The sequence below is a fragment of the Haematobia irritans genome, chromosome 1 (genome assembly GCF_050003625.1).
Source record: "Haematobia irritans isolate KBUSLIRL chromosome 1, ASM5000362v1, whole genome shotgun sequence".
NCBI lineage: Eukaryota > Metazoa > Arthropoda > Insecta > Diptera > Muscidae > Haematobia > Haematobia irritans.
Window position 1 is genome coordinate 170,685,179 of NC_134397.1, and position 19,553 is coordinate 170,704,731.

Genomic DNA, 19,553 nt, shown 5'->3' on the forward strand with positions numbered 1-19,553 from the left:
TCAGAATAGATAGTGAGTTTACTATTCTTCAGTCACATTTGTGTATGTATCGAATTTGTTTTTGTGGTGGTTACTATAATCCAAATGGATTCGAAATCATTTAAACAAAAATATCTAAAAATTTTTATTATATACTGAATAAAATATTGACTTAAAGTGAAAGTTTTTGCAACCTAATTAAGAGATAGGTCGTAATCTTTTTTCATTAAATATAGGATAAGAATTGCAAAATTTACGTATCTAAGTTAAAATCGATAATATTTTTCGTCTAAAGAAATTATTTTTAAATTGTTTTTTTTTTTTTTATTTTACAAGTTTATTTATTATTCCTAATAACGACAATTTATTTGAGTTTATAACTATCCCTTGAGGAACAGGGAGATTTTGACAGTAAGACAGCAAATTTTTGTCAAAATTTTGTTTTTATAGTAAATTTTGTCAAAATTTTATTTCCATAGAAAATTTTGTCAAAATTTTATTTCTATAGAAAATTTTGTCAAAATTTTATTTCTAAAGAAAATTTTTTCAAAATTTTATTTCTATAGAAAATTTTGTCAAAATTTTATTTCTATATAAAATTTTATCAAAATTTTATTCCTATATAATATTTTGTCAAAATTTTATTTCTATATAAAATTTTGTCAAAATTCTATTTCTAAAGAAAATTTTGTCAAAATTTTATTGCTATAGTAAATTTTGTCAGAATTTTATTTCTATAGTAAATTTTGTCAAAATTTAATTTCATAGAAAATTTTGTCGAAATGGTAATTCTATAGAAAATTTTTATCAAAATTTAATTTCATATTCGTTGTTTTGATCTCAGCTTTAAAACCATTGCGTTGACTAAACTACAAGAGTAGCTTAACCAACAGAGGAAAAGAAATGTTTGTCAAATTTATTTGGGCAAAGCCCTATAGACTGCAAGATGCTTGAATGGACGCACGTTTCGGAATTTTCGGAAAGTTCAAGTGCGGTTTCCTTTGGGTTTAGTGAACTGCCTGAATTTATTCTGATAATTGGTTGATAGTTTTGCTGCAAGTAGAGGATGCTGATGAGGAATGTGGTAATTCCGAAACGTGCCCAAATAAATTTGACAAACATTATTTTCCTCTGTTGGTTAAGCTACTCTTGTAGTTTAGTCAACGCAATGGTTTTAAAGCTGAGATTAAAACAACAAATAAAATTTTATTTCATAGAAAATTTTGTTAAAATTTTATTTCATAGAAAATTTTGTCAAAATTTTATTTCCATAGAAAATGGTATTTCAAAATTTAGTTCCATAGAAAATTTTCCCAAAATTTTATTGCTATAGAAAATGTTTCCCAAAATTGTATTGCTATAGAAAATGTTTCCCAAAATTTTATTGCTATAGAAAATTTTTATCAAAATTTTATTTTTATAGAAAATGCTGTCAAAATTTTATTTCAATAAATAATTTTGTCAAAATTTGATTTCTATAAAAATTTTTGTCAAAATTTTCTTTCTATAGAAAATTTTGTCAAAATTTTATTTCTATAGAAATTTTTATCAAAATTTTGTTTCTATAGAACATTTTATCAAAATTTTATTTCTACGAGTACAGATAATTTTTGTCAAATATTTATTTCTATACACAATTTTGTCGATATTTTATTTCTATAGAAAATTTTGTCAAAATTTTACTTTTATAGAAAATTTTATCAAAATTTTATTTCTATAGAAAATCTTATTTCTATAAAAAATTTTGTCACAATTTAGTTCCATTGGAAATTTTTCCAAACTTTTATTGTTAAAGAAAATGTTTCCTAAAATTTTATTGCTATAGAAAATTTTTGTCAAAATCTTATTTCTATAGAAAATTTTGTTAAAATTTTATTTCTACGAGTACAGAGAATTTTTGTCAAAATTTTACAACAAATAAAATTTTATTTCATAGAAAATTTTGTCAAAATTTTAGTTTGATAGAAATATAGAAAATGGTATTTCAAAATTTAGTTCCACAGGTAATATTCCCAAAATTTTATTGCTATAGAAAATGTTTCCAAAAATGTCATTGCTATAGAAAATTTTTGTCAAAATTTTATTTTTATAGAAAATTTTGTCAAAAGTTATTTCTATAAATAATTTTGTCAACATTTTATTTCTATAAAAAATTTTGTCAAAGTTTTCTTTCTACAGCAAATTTTGTCAAAATTTTATTTCTATAGAAATTTTTATCAAAATTTTATTTCTACGAGTACAGAGAATTTTTGTCAAAATTTTATTTCTATAGACAATTTTGTCGATATTTTATTTCTATAGAAGATTTTGTCAACATTTTATTTTTATAGAAAATTTTTTCAAAATTTTATTTCTATAGAAAATTTTGTCAAAATTTAGTTCCATAGAAAATTTTCCCCAAAATTTAATTGCTAAAGAAAATGTTTCCCAAAATTTTATTGCTATAGAAAATTTTTGTCAAATGTTATTTCTATAGAAAATTAAGTTAAAATATTATTTTTGTAGAAAATTTTTGTCAAAGTTTTATTTCTATAGAAAATTTTGGCAAACTTGTATTTCAATAAATAATTTTTTCAAAATTTTATTTCTATAAATAATTTTGTCAAAATTTTATTTCTATAAATAATTTTGTCAAAATTTTATTTCTATAAAAAAATTTGTCAAAATTTTATTTCTATAGAAAATTTTGTCAAAATTTAGTTCCATAGAAAAATTTCCCCAAAATTTAATTGCTAAAGAAAATGTTTCCCAAAATTTTATTGCTATAGAAAATTTTTGTCAAATGTTATTTCTATAGAAAATTTAGTTCAAATATTATTTTTATAGAAAATTTTTGTCAAAGTTTTATTTCTATAGAAAATTATGGCAAAATTTTATTTCTATAAACAATTTTTTCAAAATTTTATTTCTATAAATAATTTTGTCAAAATTTTATTTCTATAAAAAAAATTTGTCAAAATTTTATTTCGATAGAAAAATTTCTCAAAATTTTATTGCTATAGAAAATTTTCTCAAAATTTTATTTCTATAGAAATTTTTATCAAAATTTTATTATTATAGAAAATTTTGTCAAAATTTTATTTCTATAGAAAATTTTGTCAAAATTTTATTTCTATAGAAAGTTTTGTCAAAATTTTATTTCTAAAGAAAATTTTGTCAAAATTTTATTTCTATAGAAAATTTTATGAAAATTTTATCAAAATTTTATTTCTATAGGAAATTTTTTCAATATTTTATTTCTATAGGAAATTTTGTTAAAATGTTATATCTATAGGAAATTTTATCAAAATGTTTTATCTATAGGAAATTTTGTCAAGATTTTATTTCTATAGAAAATTTTTCAAAATTTTATTTCTATAGAAAATTTTGTCAAAATTTTATTTCTATAGGAAATTCTATCAAAATTGTATACAGAGATTTTTGTCAAAATTTTATTTCTATAGAAAAGTTTGTCAAAATTTTGTTTCTATAGAAAATTTTGTAAAAATTTAATTTCTAAAATATTTTAATTTCAATATTTTATTTCTATAGGAAATTTTGTTAAAATGTTATATCTATAGGAAATTTTATCAAAATGTTTTATATAGGAAATTGTGTCAATATTTTATTTCTATAGAAAATTTTGTCAAAATTTTATTTCTATAGAAAATTTTGTCAAAATTTTAATTCTATAAATAATTTTGTCAAAATTTTATTTTTAAAGAAAATTTTGTCAAAATTTTATTTCTATAGAAAATTTTATTTCTATAGGAAATTTTTTCAATATTTTATTTCTATAGGAAAATTCGTTAAAATGTTATATCTATAGGAAATTTTATCAAAATGTTTTATCTATAGGAAATTTTGTCAATATTTTACTTCTATAGAAAATTTTGTCAAAATTTTATTTCTATAGAAAATTTTGTCAAAATTTTATTTCTATAGAAAATTTTGTCAAAATTTTATTTCTGTTATTATCTATAGATTTCTATAGAAAATTCTATCAAAATTTTATACAGAGAGTTTTGTCAAAATTTTATTTTTATAAAAATTTTGTCAAAATTTTATTTCCATGGAAAATTTTGTCAAAATTTTATTTCTATGGAAAATTTTGTCAAAATTTTATTTTTATAGAAAATTTTGTCAAAATTTTATTTCTATAGGAAATTATGTCAACGTTTTATTTCTATAGAAAATTTTGTGAAAATTTTATTTCTATAGAAGATTTTGTCACATTGGACAAAATCGTTTAATCCAATGAAACATTTTTTCTTTATGCAGCCTATTTTGGAAGTTTTAAAAAATGCCAAAACCAAATTTTAAAATTAATCGTTGAAAATATTCAAGCCGTCAAGATTTCGCTTCATTGGAAATTGCATTGGAACTGATTACCGAGGTAAACTTGTAGCCATTTTCCCATTGAAAGACTCATATATCAACTCGTTAGTATCGTTTCAGTCAAAGACTCAATATCACATATCATGTGTATGCACATGCCCAATTGTACATATGTTCTATGTATATGTAAATGATTTGTGTATGTGTATATAGCCGTATTATTTCCACATGACTGTCTCCTGTATTTGTACATTTGATGAGTTTGAATATCTGCCAAAAATGATGCCATTATCTTTTGCACTTCAACAGGATTGTCAGTGGATTTTTTCATTCAAATTTGAAATGAACGAATGTTACAGCAATTGAGTTTCAACAACCGCCGCCAAACTTATGAGGGAAACATGTTCCAGCCTATGATTTTATCTTCTTCTTAAAGAAAAAACAGAAAAAAACTCCAACGAAAAATATGCCATTGAGCTCATTTTATTTATTATTCTAGAATTTCTACTACTACTCGTACATAGCTATGGAATGTAGCCAAGATGAATATTGTAAATATATTTTTATTTAAATCTTGAATTTGACAAATATATTGTATATACATTTTGTGTCAGAGAACAAACAAGTATATAGGACCCTAAGTTAGGCCGACTGAAATCTTAAATATCTCATACAATCGATTAAATATAATAGTTTCCTTTGGAAACCCCTTGTTGTAGCGAGTTACTCTAAAATATATAGAATTTTTGGTGAATACATACTACCTCAAGAAATGGCACGCTTCCTGGAATATAAATTGAACTACATGAAATTCTGGATTTATAGGAAACCTTTTTGTTTTAGTTTTATAGGAATATTAAACTTTTCGTCTACACAGAAAAAAAATACAATAAAATTTTTGCAATTAAAATTTTAATTGAGTTTAAAAAAATATTCAATTAAAAATTTAATTCAACGAATTTTTAAATTGAAACAAAATCAAACAAAAAAATTATAGTATTAATTAATTTTTTAATTGGATCAATTAACTTTTTAGTTGACCTTCAATTAATTTTTTAGTTAGTACTTCCATTTCTGTGATTGAAGACATTTCTAATTAAAAAATTAATTGGATCAATTAATTTCGTGATTGAATCAGAAAAAAAATTTTGTGGCTACACGTGCTACACGATAAATTTCCAAAATACACAAAAAAGCATGCCCGCAGAAAAAGGTTCCAAAAAGTTTGCCATTCTGATATTGCTTCCGACCCAAAGAAGCGGATAATTAAATAATTTGAAGAGGTGTGGGGGGAATTGCAAAGTCTAACGGTCTAAGTTGGGGCAACTTAGACTGTTGTTGTTGTTGTGAAATACCCCTGTAGAATATAAGTGGCCTGTACGAGCGTGATTCGGTTGAGTTAAAGAGAGTTACTGCAAATTGAGAAAAGATGCTCACCGTTTGAAAGTTGGAGGGAAAGTAATTAAAACAGAAAGCGTCTTAAACCGATGATAGCTTAATGTACAAAATTTAATTAGGAAATATTCACAATAGATTTTATCGATTATTTAGTAAACTTTTACTGAAAGTAATTCAAAATAATTCAAAACTAGTCAATAGGTAGAAAAGTACACTGTGATTCATAATACATTAATTCAAAATGCAATTCATTAATATGTAGATGATAAAATTCATTTAAATTCATAAAATACATAATAAAAACAAGTAAGGAAAGTCTAAAGTCGGGCGGGGCCGATTATATTATACCCTGCACCACTTTGTAGATCTAAATTTTCGACACCATATCACATCCGTCAAATGTGTTGGGGGCTATATATAAAGGTTTGTCCCAAATACATACATTTAAATATCACTCGATCTGGTCAGAATTTGATAGAATTCTATAGACTCAAAATTTAAGTCGGCTAATGCACTAGGGTGGAACACAATGTTAGTAAAAAAATCTGAAGCAATTTTAAGGAAACTTCGCAAAAGTTTATTTATGATTTATCGCTCGATATATATGTATTAGGAGTTTAGGAAACTTAGCGTCATTTTCACAACCTTTCGACTAAGCAGTGGCGATTTTACAAGGAAAATTTTGTTATTTTGGCCATTTTTGTCGAAATCAGAAAAACATATATATGGGAGCTATATCGAAATCTGAACCGAAATTTGGCACGCATAGCTACAATGCTAATTCTACTCCCTGTGCAAAATTTTAAAAATTGGCCTCTGTGGTCATATGAGTGTAAATCGGGCGAAAGCTATATATGGGAACTATATCTAAATCTGAACCGATTTCAACCAAATTTGGTACGCATAGCTACAATGCTAATTCTACTCCCTGTGCAAAATTTCAACTAAATCGGAGCAAAAAATTGGGCTCTGTGGTCATATGAGTGTAAATCGCTCGAAATATAGATATGGGAGATATATCTAAATCTAAACCGATTTCAACCAAATTTGGCACGCATAGTTACAACGCTAATTCTACTCCCTGTGCAAAATTTCAACTAAATCGGAGTTAAAAATTGGCCTCGAAATCTGAACCGATTTCAACCAAATTTGGCACGCATACCTACAATGCTAATTCTACTCCCTGTTGAAAATTTCAATTAAATCGGAGTAAACGATTGGCCACTGCGGTCATATGAGTGTAAATCGGACAAAAGCTATATATGGGAGCTATATCTAAATCTGAACTGATTTCCACCAAATTTGGCACACAGAGCTACAATGCTAATTCTACTCCCTGTGCAAAATTTCAACTAGATCGGAGCAAAAAATTGGCCTCTGTGGTCATATGAGTGTAAATCGGGCGAAAGCTATATATGGGAGCTATATCTAAATCGGAACCGATTTCAACAAAATTTTACACGCATAGCTACAATGCTAATTCTACTCCCTGTGCAAAATTTCAATTAAATCGGAGTAAAAGATTGGCCACTGTGGTAATATGAGTGTAAATCGGGCGAACGATATATATGGGAGCTATATCTAAATCTGAACCGATTTCAATAAAATTTGGCACGCATAGCTACAATGCTAATTCTACTCCCTGTGCAAAATTTCAATTAAATCGGAGCAAAACATTGGCCACTGTGGTAATATGAGTGTAAATCGGGCGAACGATATATATGGGAGCTATATCTAAATCTGAACCGATTTCTTCCAAAATCAATATGGTTCTATTCTGAGCCAAGACACATACTTGTGCCAAATTTGAAGTCGATTGGACTAAAACTGCGATTACAAAAATGTGTTCACGGACGTCCGTCTGTCCGGACATGGCTATATCGACTCAGGAGCCCACCCTGAGCATTTTTGCCAAAGACATCATGTGTCTTTCTCGTCTCCTTCTGGGTGTTGCAAACATATGCACTAATTTATAATACAGGATCCCTCCGGATCCTCTTGAAGGAGCAAAATTCATCCGATCCGGTTGAAATTTGGTAAATTTCGCTAGTGTATGGCCGATAACAACCATGCCAAAATTGGTCCGTATCGATCAATATTATATATAGCCCCCAAATAAACCGATCCCTAGTCACGGAAAAATCGCGATTGCCACTCGAGCCAAAAATAATCTACCAAAATTTTATTGCCATAGAAAATTTTTTCAAAATTTTATATTTCTATAGAAAATTTTGTCAACATTTTATGTCTTTAGGAAATTTTATCAAAATATAATTTCTATACAAAATTTTGTCAAAAATTTGTTTCTATAGAAAATTTTGTCAGAATTTAATTGCTGTAGAAAATTTTGTCACATTCTTATTTCTATAGAAAATTTATGAAGCATTTCATAGTTGGAGAGGAATATTTTGCAAAATCTTTTAAAACATCAAGAATTCTACCAATTTACCAAACAGTAAAAAATCTGCCATTTTTGGTAGACTCGTATTTCACCCATATTTCAATTTTGGCTCTATAATTACCACTCTATAATTACCGCACAAAAGTTCATATCGGTTCGTAATTATTTCTTCCCTATATTTACCGGTCAAGAACTGAATATATACACTAATAGAAAAAATTGCGTTCCGCAATCGTGAACGGGCGGTGGCAAAATGAAACGGAAACGTTGACAAAACAAGTATATACAGCAGTAAGTTCGGCCGGGCCGAATCTTAAATACCCACCACCATGAACCAAATATTAGGGTTTCCTGTGAAATTTCAGGAGGGCTTGAGGACACTTCCGGAAGATAAATTTAAAGATTTCACCTATGAGGGCTATATCAGGTTCTGGATTTATAAAAACAATTTTTGTTTGAGTTTTAGAGGAATTATTAAGATCTCTTGTAAGTGTGCAAGAAAATTATAAAATAACGTGTTGATTTGAAATCTTAAATCTGTAGATTTTCCCCCGGGAAGTAAAATTTGGAAATTTTACATTGAGTTTCAAGCAATTTTCATGATCAGTTGGCCTTCTACACCCTCAAGAAGTGAAGTCGGTCTTTATGGAGGCATTACCAAATGGACCGATAAAAACTTAATCCGATACACGTTTTTCTGAGCCTCAAATACCAGAATATTTAGAATTTCAGGCAAATCAGATAAAAACTACGGTTTCTAGAAACCCAAGGAGTTAAATCTGGAAATCGTTCTTATGGGGGCTATACTCACCGTTTTCGGCACACCTCTTTATGGCCCGAAAATACCTCTAGATTTCCAATTTCAGGCAAAATGGATAAAAACTTTGGATTCTAGAAGCCCAAGAAGTAAAATCGGGAAATCGGTCAATATGGGGGCTATACCAAAATATGGACCGATACTCATCATTTTCGGCACACCTATTTATGGTCCTAAAATACATCTAGATTTCCAATTTCAGGCAAATTGGATAAAAACTACGGTTTCTATAAGCCCAAGACCCCAAATCGGGAGGTCGGTTTATATGGGCACCATACCAAAACATGGACCGATGCTCACCATTTTTGGCACACCTCTTTACGGTTCTAAAGTACCTTTTGATTTCCAAATTCAGATAAATTGGATAAAAACTGCGGTTTCTATAAGCCCAAGAAGTAAAATCGGGAGATCGGTCTATATGGGGGCTATACCAAAATATGGATCGATACTCACAATTTTTGGCACACGCATTTGTGGTCTTACAATACCTCTAGATTTCCAATTTCAGATAAATTGAATAAAAACTGCGGTTTATATAAGCCCAAGAAGTAAAATCGGGAGATCGGTCTATATGGGGGCTATACCAAAACATGGACCGATACTCACCATTTTTGGCACACCTCTTTATGGTCATAAAATACCTCTAGATTTCAAATTTCAGGCAAATTGGATAAAAACTGCGGTTTCTATAAGCCCAAGAAGTAAAATCGGGAGATCGGTCTATATGGGGGCTATACCAAAATATGGATCGATACTCACAATTTTTGGCACACGCATTTGTGGTCTTACAATACCTCTAGATTTCCAATTTCAGATAAATTGAATAAAAACTGCGGTTTATATAAGCCCAAGAAGTAAAATCGGGAGATCGGTCTATATGGGGGCTATACCAAAACATGGACCGATACTCACCATTTTTGGCACACCTCTTTATGGTCATAAAATACCTCTAGATTTCAAATTTCAGGCAAATTGGATAAAAACTGCGGTTTCTATAAGCCCAAGAAGTAAAATCGGGAGATCGGTCTATATGGGGGCTATACCAAAATATGGAGCGATACTCACCATTTTTGGCACACTTCTTTATGGTCATAAAATACCTCTAGATTTTAAATTTCAGGCAAATTGGATAAAAACTACGATTTCTATAAGCCCAAGAAGTAAAATCGGGATATCGGTCTATATGGGGGCTATACCAAAATATGGATCGATACTCACAATTTTTGGCACACGTATTTGTGGTCCTACAATACCTCTAGATTTCCAATTTCAGGCAAATTGGATAAAAACTACGATTTCTATAAGCCCAAGACTCCAAATCGGGAGGTCGGTTTATATGGGGACTATATCAAAACCTGGACCGATATAGCCCATCTTCGAACTTGACCTGCCTGCAGACAAAAGATGAGTTTGTGCAAAATTTCAGAACGATTGCTTCATTATTGAAGACTGTAGCGTGATTACAACAGACAGACAGACAGACAGACAGACGGACATCGTTATATCGTCTTAGAATTTCTCCCTGATCAAGAATATATATACTTTATATAGTCGGAAATCGATATTTCGATGTGTTACAAACGGAATGACAAACTTATTATACCCTCGTCACCATTCTATGGTGGTGGTGGTGGTGGTGGCCGCAACCCAAGTAATTTAATTGTGGATGACCGTCTTTAGTATAAGTTTCTACGAAATCCACGGTGGAGGGTACATAAGATTCGGCCTCCAGACATACATACATAAGATTCGAACTTACAGCCGTATATACTTGTTTCCTATGAGAAACCATTCCAAATTGATCAGATTGTGAATAAACTTAATGATCGCGTTCACTTGCTAAAGACACCAAGCTAAAACTGATGCACAGTCAATTGTACTTGTGCTGCCTGCTCATATTCATCGACCGTGGGGTGAAAATAAATGTAGAATATTATCAGGAAAATTTCGTAGACAATTTTGAATCCCTGTATAGACAAACATTCCTTACACAAACCAAGGATATTTGAACATGGCTTTAACCAAGAATGACGGAAAATGGAGGTTCCTGCTTAATTTCTACCACACAATGGCCACAGAAACTTGCGGACCTCAATCCGTTGGACTTTTACTCCTAAGGCAGTTCGGAGAGTAAGGATGGCACTGCAAAATATCAAAAGTGTCGATCTTCGCAAGATAGTGCTTCGCCAAGAATGGGCGAAAACACCGCAGAGCTACTTTCGGACGTACTTCGTGCCAATGGTAGCCAATTCAAATAAATCTAAATTAATTCTTAAATTTGATATTATTTCCGACATTTAAGTATTTGCTGTATTAAACATCAGCCACCCTGTATATCTCCCAACAAATTTGAAAGACTTCAGATGGTATCGAAAATGGTGGACTATAAATGATGCAGGTCGGCCCTATCCGATGTTAGCCTGTGCTTACCTGTGTGTGGACTAAATACATCCACTCATAAATAGGCGGTTCCCCATAGTTGGTAATAATTTTATTAATTCGTATTTCTTCATACCATTGCTTAACTGATATGAACAGTAATTTATACTAAATTTCCGCCGTTATTGATTAAGCACTAAAGTTAATGGCTTCACGAAAATTTTAAATTAAAAAAATTAATTTATTCTTCATACCAAAAAAAAAAAAAAAAATACATTGCATGCCGGTGTATTCCAGATTAATGGAGTTAATTCTCGTTTTATTTTTAATTAAGTTGTGCATTTTTTCTTTTCGTTTTTTTTTTTCATTAAGCTCACATTTTTTTATCCAAATTCCTTTTTTCACCCTATTTTCTTTTCCAACAAACTGAAGTGATGAAAGTATCTGGATTTCAATTTGCATAAAAGTGACCTTTTGCAACACTTCTGCTTGTGCTGCAGGAACGACTTTTGTTTACGGCTGCGATCCTTAATGGTGATGAGTGGTGGTGGTGGCGGGGTGCAAGTGGAGGATGTGGAATTGTTTTTCAGTTTATAAACAATTTTGCTTTGTAGATTTTTCTAATCTCCTCATGCACTCTTATCAGAACTTTCTACTTTATAGTTTGACATACATTTTGTTTTTGTTGTAAACCAAAGTTTTCAAGTAAGCCAAGGGATGGATACCGAAAGGATGTGTTAGAGTGCATATGATTCGCAAGCACGCTGCACTCTAGGGAGTTCGAAACGCAAATGGCTTATTAATATAATACAAGAAAAGAAGGAGGGTGAAAATTACAATGTAATTGTTTTTTTTTTTGGTAATAAAAAAAATCCACAAACTGTATATATTATATATCGATAAAACTTAAATTTGCTTCCGTAAAGATGTAATTTTTATACCCTTCACCACTACTGTGGTACAGGGTATAATAAGTTTGTGCATTTGTATGTAACGCCAAGAAGGAAAAGTCTGAGACCCATCGTTTAGTATACCGATCGTCTTAGAATTAAATTCTGAGTCGATTTAGCGATGTCCGTCTGTCTGTCTGTCTGTCTGTTGATGTATTTTTGTGTGCAAAGTACAGCTCGCAGTTTTAGTCCGATTGTCCTATAATTTGGTATAGGGTCCTGTTTCGGCTCAAAGACGATCCCTATTGATTTTGGAAAAAATCGGTTCAGATTTAGATATAGCTGCCATATATATTTTTCACCGATCTGGTCATAATTGGCGTGTATATCAACCGATCTTTCTAAAATTCCGTACATCCGAATATTTTATGAGTCTCGAAAAACTTGCAAAATATCAGCCAAATCGGTTCAGATTTAGATATAGCTCCCATATATAGCTTTCGGCCGATTTACACTCATTTGCCCACAGAGGCCAATTTTTTGCTCCGATTTAGTTGAAATTTTGCACAGGGAGTAGAATTAGCATTGTAGCTATGCGTGCCAAATTTGGTTGAATTCGGTTCAGATTTAGATATAGCTCCCATATATAGCTTTCGCCCGATTTACATTCATATGACCACAGAGGCCAATTTTTAACTCCGATTTAGTTGAAATTTTGCATAGGGAGTAGAATTAGCATTGTAGCTATGCGTGCCAAATTTGGTTGAATTCGGTTCAGATTTAGATATAGCTCCCATATATAGCTTTCGCCCGATGTATATTCATATGACCACAGAGGCCAATTTTTAACTCCGATTTAGTTGAAATTTTGCACAGGGAGTTGAATTAGAATTAGTAGAATGTATGTATTTGGGACAAACCTTTATATATAGCACCCAACACATTTGACAGATGTGATATGGTATCGAAAATTTAGATCTACAAAGTGGTGCAGGGTATAATATAGTCGGCCCCGCCCGACTTTAGACTTTCCTTACTTGTTTTTTACTAACATTGTGTTCCACCCAAGTGCATTAGACGACTTAAATTTTGAGTCTATAGATTTTGTAGAAGTCTATCAAATGCTGTTCAGATCGAGTGATATTTAAATGTATGTATTTGGGACAAACCTTTATATATAGCCCCCAACACATTTGACGGATATGATATGGTATCGAAAATTTAGATCTACAAAGTGGTGCAGGGTATAATATAGTCGGCCCCGTCCGACTTTAGACTTTCCTTACTTGTTTTATTTGCAAAAAGATTTCAAACTAAATGTTAACTCTTTAAATAAATTTTTAATTCTCGCCCTTAGATTAGCTTATGAACTCCGAATTTTGTGTGTCCTACATCATTATGTGGTGTTAAACATACAAAAATGTCAAAAATAATATTAACAAGTATATACAGTAGTAAGTTCGGCCGGGCCGACTCTTAAATACCCACCACCATGAATCAAATATAATAGTTTACTTTGAAAACGCTTAGTCGTGGCGGGTACTTGATAATATATAGAATTTCAGGGGGTTTATGACAGATATTCTCCCAAGCAGATAAGTTCAACCAGTACGCTTCCCGAAGATAAATTTAAAGATTCTACCTATGAAGACTAGGTCAGATTCTGGAGTGCCCCTGCTATACCCTCAAGATGTGAAATCGGTCTATATCGTTGCCTTATCAAATGGACCGGTAAAAATAAATGCGAGACAAATTTGTGAGGGTCTAAGATACATTTTCGGGCAAATCGGATGAAAACTACGGTTTCTAGAAGCCCAATGAGGTAAATCGGAAGATCGGGCCTATACCAAAACATGGCTCGATACACACCATATTCGGTTGACATATTAGTGGTCCTAACATACCTTTAGGTTTCCAATTTCAGGCAAAGTGGATAAAAACTACATATTCTAGCAGCCCAAGAAATAAATTTGGGACGAAACAGGTTGGCTGATAAGTCCCCGGTCTAACAAAGAAAAACACATTTTTTTGTCCAAATTCGTTTTTATTATTCAACGATTATAACGACCTTCCAATTTTTTGATACCATTTTGGTAGTACTCCTTCGGTTTTGCCTCAAAATAGGCCTCAGTTTCGGCGATCACCTCTTCATTGCAGGCAATTTTTTTCCCTGCGAGCATCCTTTTGAGGTCTGAGAACAAGAAAAAGTCGCTGGGGGCCAGATCTGTAGAATACGGTGGGTGGGGAAGCAATTCGAAGCCCAATTCATGAATTTTTGCCATCGCTCTCAATGACTTGTGGCACGGTGCGTTGTCTTGGTGGAACAACACTTTTGTCTTCTTCATATGGGGCCGTTTTGCCGCGATTTCGACATTCAAACGCTCCAATAACGCCATATAATAGCCACTGTTGATGGTTTTTGCCTTCTCAAGATAATCGATAAAAAAAAAATTCCATGCGCATCCCAAAAAAACAGAGGCCATTACTTTGCCAGCAGACTTTTGAGTCTTTCCACGCTTCGGAGACGGTTCACCGGTCGCTGTCCACTCAGCCGGCTGTCGATTGGACTCATGAGTGTAGTGATGGAGCCATGTTTCATCCATTGTCACATTTCGACGGAAAAACTCGGGTGTATTACGAGCTGCAAACACCACTCAGAATTATCAACACCTTGTTGTTTTTGGTCAAATGTGAGCTCGCGCGGCTGCCATTTTGCACAGAGCTTCCGCATATCCAAATATTGATTAATGATATGACCAACACGTTGCTTTGATATCTTTAAGGCCTCAGCTATCTCGATCAACTTCATTTTACGGTCATTCAAAATCATTTTGTGAATTTTTTTTGATGTTTTCGTCGGTAACCACCTCTTTCGGGCGTCCACTGAGTTCACCGTCCTCCGTGCTCATTTCACCACGCTTGAATTTTGCATACCAATCAATTATTGTTGATTTCCCTGGGGCAGAATACGGAAACTCATTATCAAGCCAAGTTTTTGCTTCCACCGTATTTTTCCCTTCAGAAAACAGTATTTTATCAAAACACGAAATTCCTTTTTTCCATTTTTTTCACAATAACAAAAGTTGCTTCAGAAAAGACGCTCTATCTCACAAACTAATTGACTCACAGACGTCAAATATTGACACGAATCATTTGAAGGTTGGTACTATATAAAAATAATATGCATTTAATACTAGCGACGCCATCTTTGTGTCTGACCGGGGACTTATGAGCCAACCTGTTTGGTCTATATGGAGGCTATAACAAAACATGGGCCAATACGCACCATTTTCGACACACCTCTTAATGGTCCTCAAATACCTCTAGAATTCCAATTCCAGACAAATTGGGTAAAAACTACGAATTCTAGAAGCCCAAAAAGTATAGTCGAGAGATCATTCTATATGGGGTCTATACCCAAACATGGACCAATAAGCACCATGTTGGGGATATCTTTTGATGGTCCTAAAATACCTGTAGAATTCCAATTTCAGGCAAATTGGATAAAAACTACGGATGTAAAGTCGGGAGATTGGTCTATATGGGGGCTACACCAAAACATCGGCCGATACGCCCCATTTGCGACGCACCTATTTGTAGTCCCAAAATATCTCAAGATTTTCAATTTTAGGCAAATGGAATAGTTAATACAGTTTCTAGACGCCCACGAATTAAAATCGGGAGATCGGTCTATATGGGGGCTATACCAAAAGATGGACCAATATGCGTCGTTTTCGCTCCAATTTTTGGTACTAGAATACCTCGCATCAATTTTTGGTACTAAAATACCTCTAGATTTAAAATTTCAGGTAAATTGGATTGATAATACGATTTCCAGAAGCCCAAGAACTAAAATCGGGAGATCGGTCTGTATGGGGGCTATACCAAAACATGGGCCGATACACCCCATTTTTAACACACCTTTTGTGGTAATATAATACCTCTAGATTTTCAATTTCAGGCAAATCGGATAGTAAATACAGTTTCTGGAAGCCCAAGAACTAAAATCGGGAGATCGGTCTGTATGGGGGCTATACCAAAACATGGGCCGATACACCCCATTTTTAACACACCTTTTTGTGGTAATAAAATACCTCTAGATTTTCAATTTCAGGCAAATCGGATAGTAAATACAGTTTCTAGAAGCCCAAGAAGTAAAATCGGGAGATCGGTTTATATTTGGACTATATCGAAACATGGACCGATACGCACCATTTTCGGCACACCATTTTATGGTCCTCGAATACCTCTCGATTTCAAATTTCAGGCAAATCGGAAAGTAAATACAGTTTCTTGAAGCCCAAGAAGTAAAATCGGGAGATCGGTCTATATGGGGGCTATATCAAAAGATGGACCGATACGCCCCATTTGCGACGCACCTATTTGTAGTCCCAAAATATCTCAAGATTTTCAATTTTCGGCAAATGGGATAGTTAATACAGTTTCTAGACGCCCACGAATTAAAATCGGGAGATCGGTCTATATGGGGGATATACCAAAAATGGACCAATATGCGTCGTTTTCGCTCCAATTTTTGGTACTAGAATACCTCGCATCAATTTTTGGTACTAAAATACCTCTAGATTTCAAATTTCAGGTAAATCGGATTGATAATACGATTTCCAGAAGCCCAAGAACTAAAATCGGGAGATCGGTCTGTATGGGGGCTATACCAAAACATGGGCCGATACACCCCATTTCTAACACACCTTTTGTGGTAATATAATACCTCTAGATTTTCAATTTCAGGCAAATCGGATAGTAAATACAGTTTCTGGAAGCCCAAGAACTAAAATCGGGAGATCGGTCTGTATGGGGGCTATACCAAAACATGGGCCGATACACCCCATTTTTAACACACCTTTTGTGGTAATATAATACCTCTAGATTTTCAATTTCAGGCAAATCGAATAGTAAATACAGTTTCTAGAAGCCCAAGGAGTAGAATCTGGAGATCGGTCTATATGGGGGCTATACCAAAACATGGACCAATACACCCCATTTTTGACACACCTCTTTGTGGTAATAAAATACCTCTAGGTTTTCCATTTCAGGCAAATCCGATAGTAAATACAGTTTCTAGAAGCCCAAGAAGTAAAATCGGGAGATCGGTTTATATGGGGACTATATCGAAACATGGACCGATACACACCATTTTCGGCACACCATTTTATGGTCCTCGAATACCTCTAGATTTTAAATTTCAGGCAAATCGGAAACTAAATACAGTTTCTTGAAGCCCAAGAAGTAAAATCGGGAGATCGGTCTATATGGGGGCTATATCAAAAGATGGACCGATAGGCACCATTTTCGGCACACCCTTTTATGGTCCTAAAATACCTCTAGATTTCCAATTTCAGGCAAATTGGATAAAAACTACGGTTTTTATAAGCCCAAGACCCCAAATCGGAATGTCGGTTTATATGGGGACCAGAGAATGAAGCCGCCGAGTCGCGCCGCCAATTTTAGCCGCCGCCGACCAGTTTTTTCCAGTCGAAGCCGCCGCCGAATATGTCGACTCATCTCGACTCAAAATTAGCCGCCAATTAATCATAAATATTGATTTAAATCAGAAAAATTTATTAAAAATTTTTGCATTTTTTGTCAAAATGTTTAACTTTCCACCCAAAATAAGTCAGTATCAAGTTGTTATAATAATTTTGCAAAAAATTAGCTCAGAAAATTTAAATGAAATGTAAATGCGATTGTAAGATTGGTTGTACAACTAATCTCACTACCATTCGGATAACTTCAAATTGATGTTATAATGGATAATTGTCCGCCGCCGAATAGACAAATTTATATTGGCTTAGCCGTCAAGCCGCCGCCGCCGGAGGCAAAAAATTAGTGTCAGCCGCCGCCGACAAAAATGGGTCGGCTTCATACTCTGATGGGGACTGTATGAAAATTTGGACCGTTCTTCGAACTTGACCTGCCTGCAAACAAAAAACGAATCTGTACCAAATTTCAGGACGATAGCACCATTATTGAAGGCTGTAGCGTGATTACAACAGACAGACAGACAGACATGCTTATATCGTCTTAGAATTTCTCCCTGATCAAGAATATATATACTTTATTTAGTCGGAAATTGATATTTCGATGTGTTTCAAGCGGAATGACAAAATTATTATACCCCCATCACCATTCTATGGTGGTGGGTATACAAATTGGAATCGGTTTAGATATGATCGAATTGCCTATCATGGCACGAATTATGGCCGACTAAGAGATGATCGACACTTTGGTATTTTTAGTGCCAACCTTACCCAGCCTTAGCCATCCTTGCCCTAGGCGCAATAGTCCTATGGATTGACATCTGGGTAAATATATCTTTCGTCCGATTTAGACTCATGTGACCACAGAGGCCAAAGTTTACTACCGATCTTTGTGAAATTTTGCACAGAGGGTAGAATTGACATTCTACCAATGCTTGGTAAATTTGATTGAAATCGGTTCAAATTTAGATATAGCTCCCATATATATCTTTCGCCCGATTTGGACTTATATGGCCACAAAAGCCAGAGTTTGTCCGTGATTTGCTTCAAATTTTGCACAAGGGGTACGTTTAGTAGTATCGTTAAGTGTGTCAAATTTTGTTAAAATCGGTTAAGATTTAGATATAGCTCTCATATATATCTTTCGCCCGATTTGGACTTATATGGTCTCAAAAGCCAGAGTTTTGCCCTGACTTACTTCAAAGTTTGCACAAGCGGTACTTTTAACGATACTATTGTATGTGCCAAATATGGTCAAAATCGATTCTGATTTAGATATAGCTCCCATATATATATATATTGATTTGCTTCACATTTCCCACAAGGAGTATGTTTAGTAGTATCGGTAATTGTGCCAAATTTGGTTGAAATCGGTTCAGATTTAGATATGACTCCCATATATATCTTCCGTCCGATTTGCACATGACCAGGGGGGCCAAAGTTATACTCCCATTTACTTGAAATTTCGCATAGATAGCAGAATTATTATTCTAACTATACATGTCAAATTTAGTCAAAATCGGTTCAGATTATATATAGCTCCCATATATACGTACACCAGAGTTGGGGAAATATGGTAGACAGTTACATATTTTAGACCTATTTTCAATGGAAGTCTCCTCCAATTAACTGGATAGCGTTAACCGATTTAAATTTTAATTCTAGAAATTTTGTAGAAGTAAAAAAATTGTCTCATTTATATAGCTTCCAGCAAATGTGAAGTAGTTGAGATGGTAACACAAATTTTGGCCTACATAGGGGTGAAGGGTATAATATAGTCGGCCCCGCCCGACTTTAGACTTTACTTACTTGTTTTTATCATGTGATTAATTATGTCTAATAAATTTTCTTGAATTTCTCGAAAAATATTCATT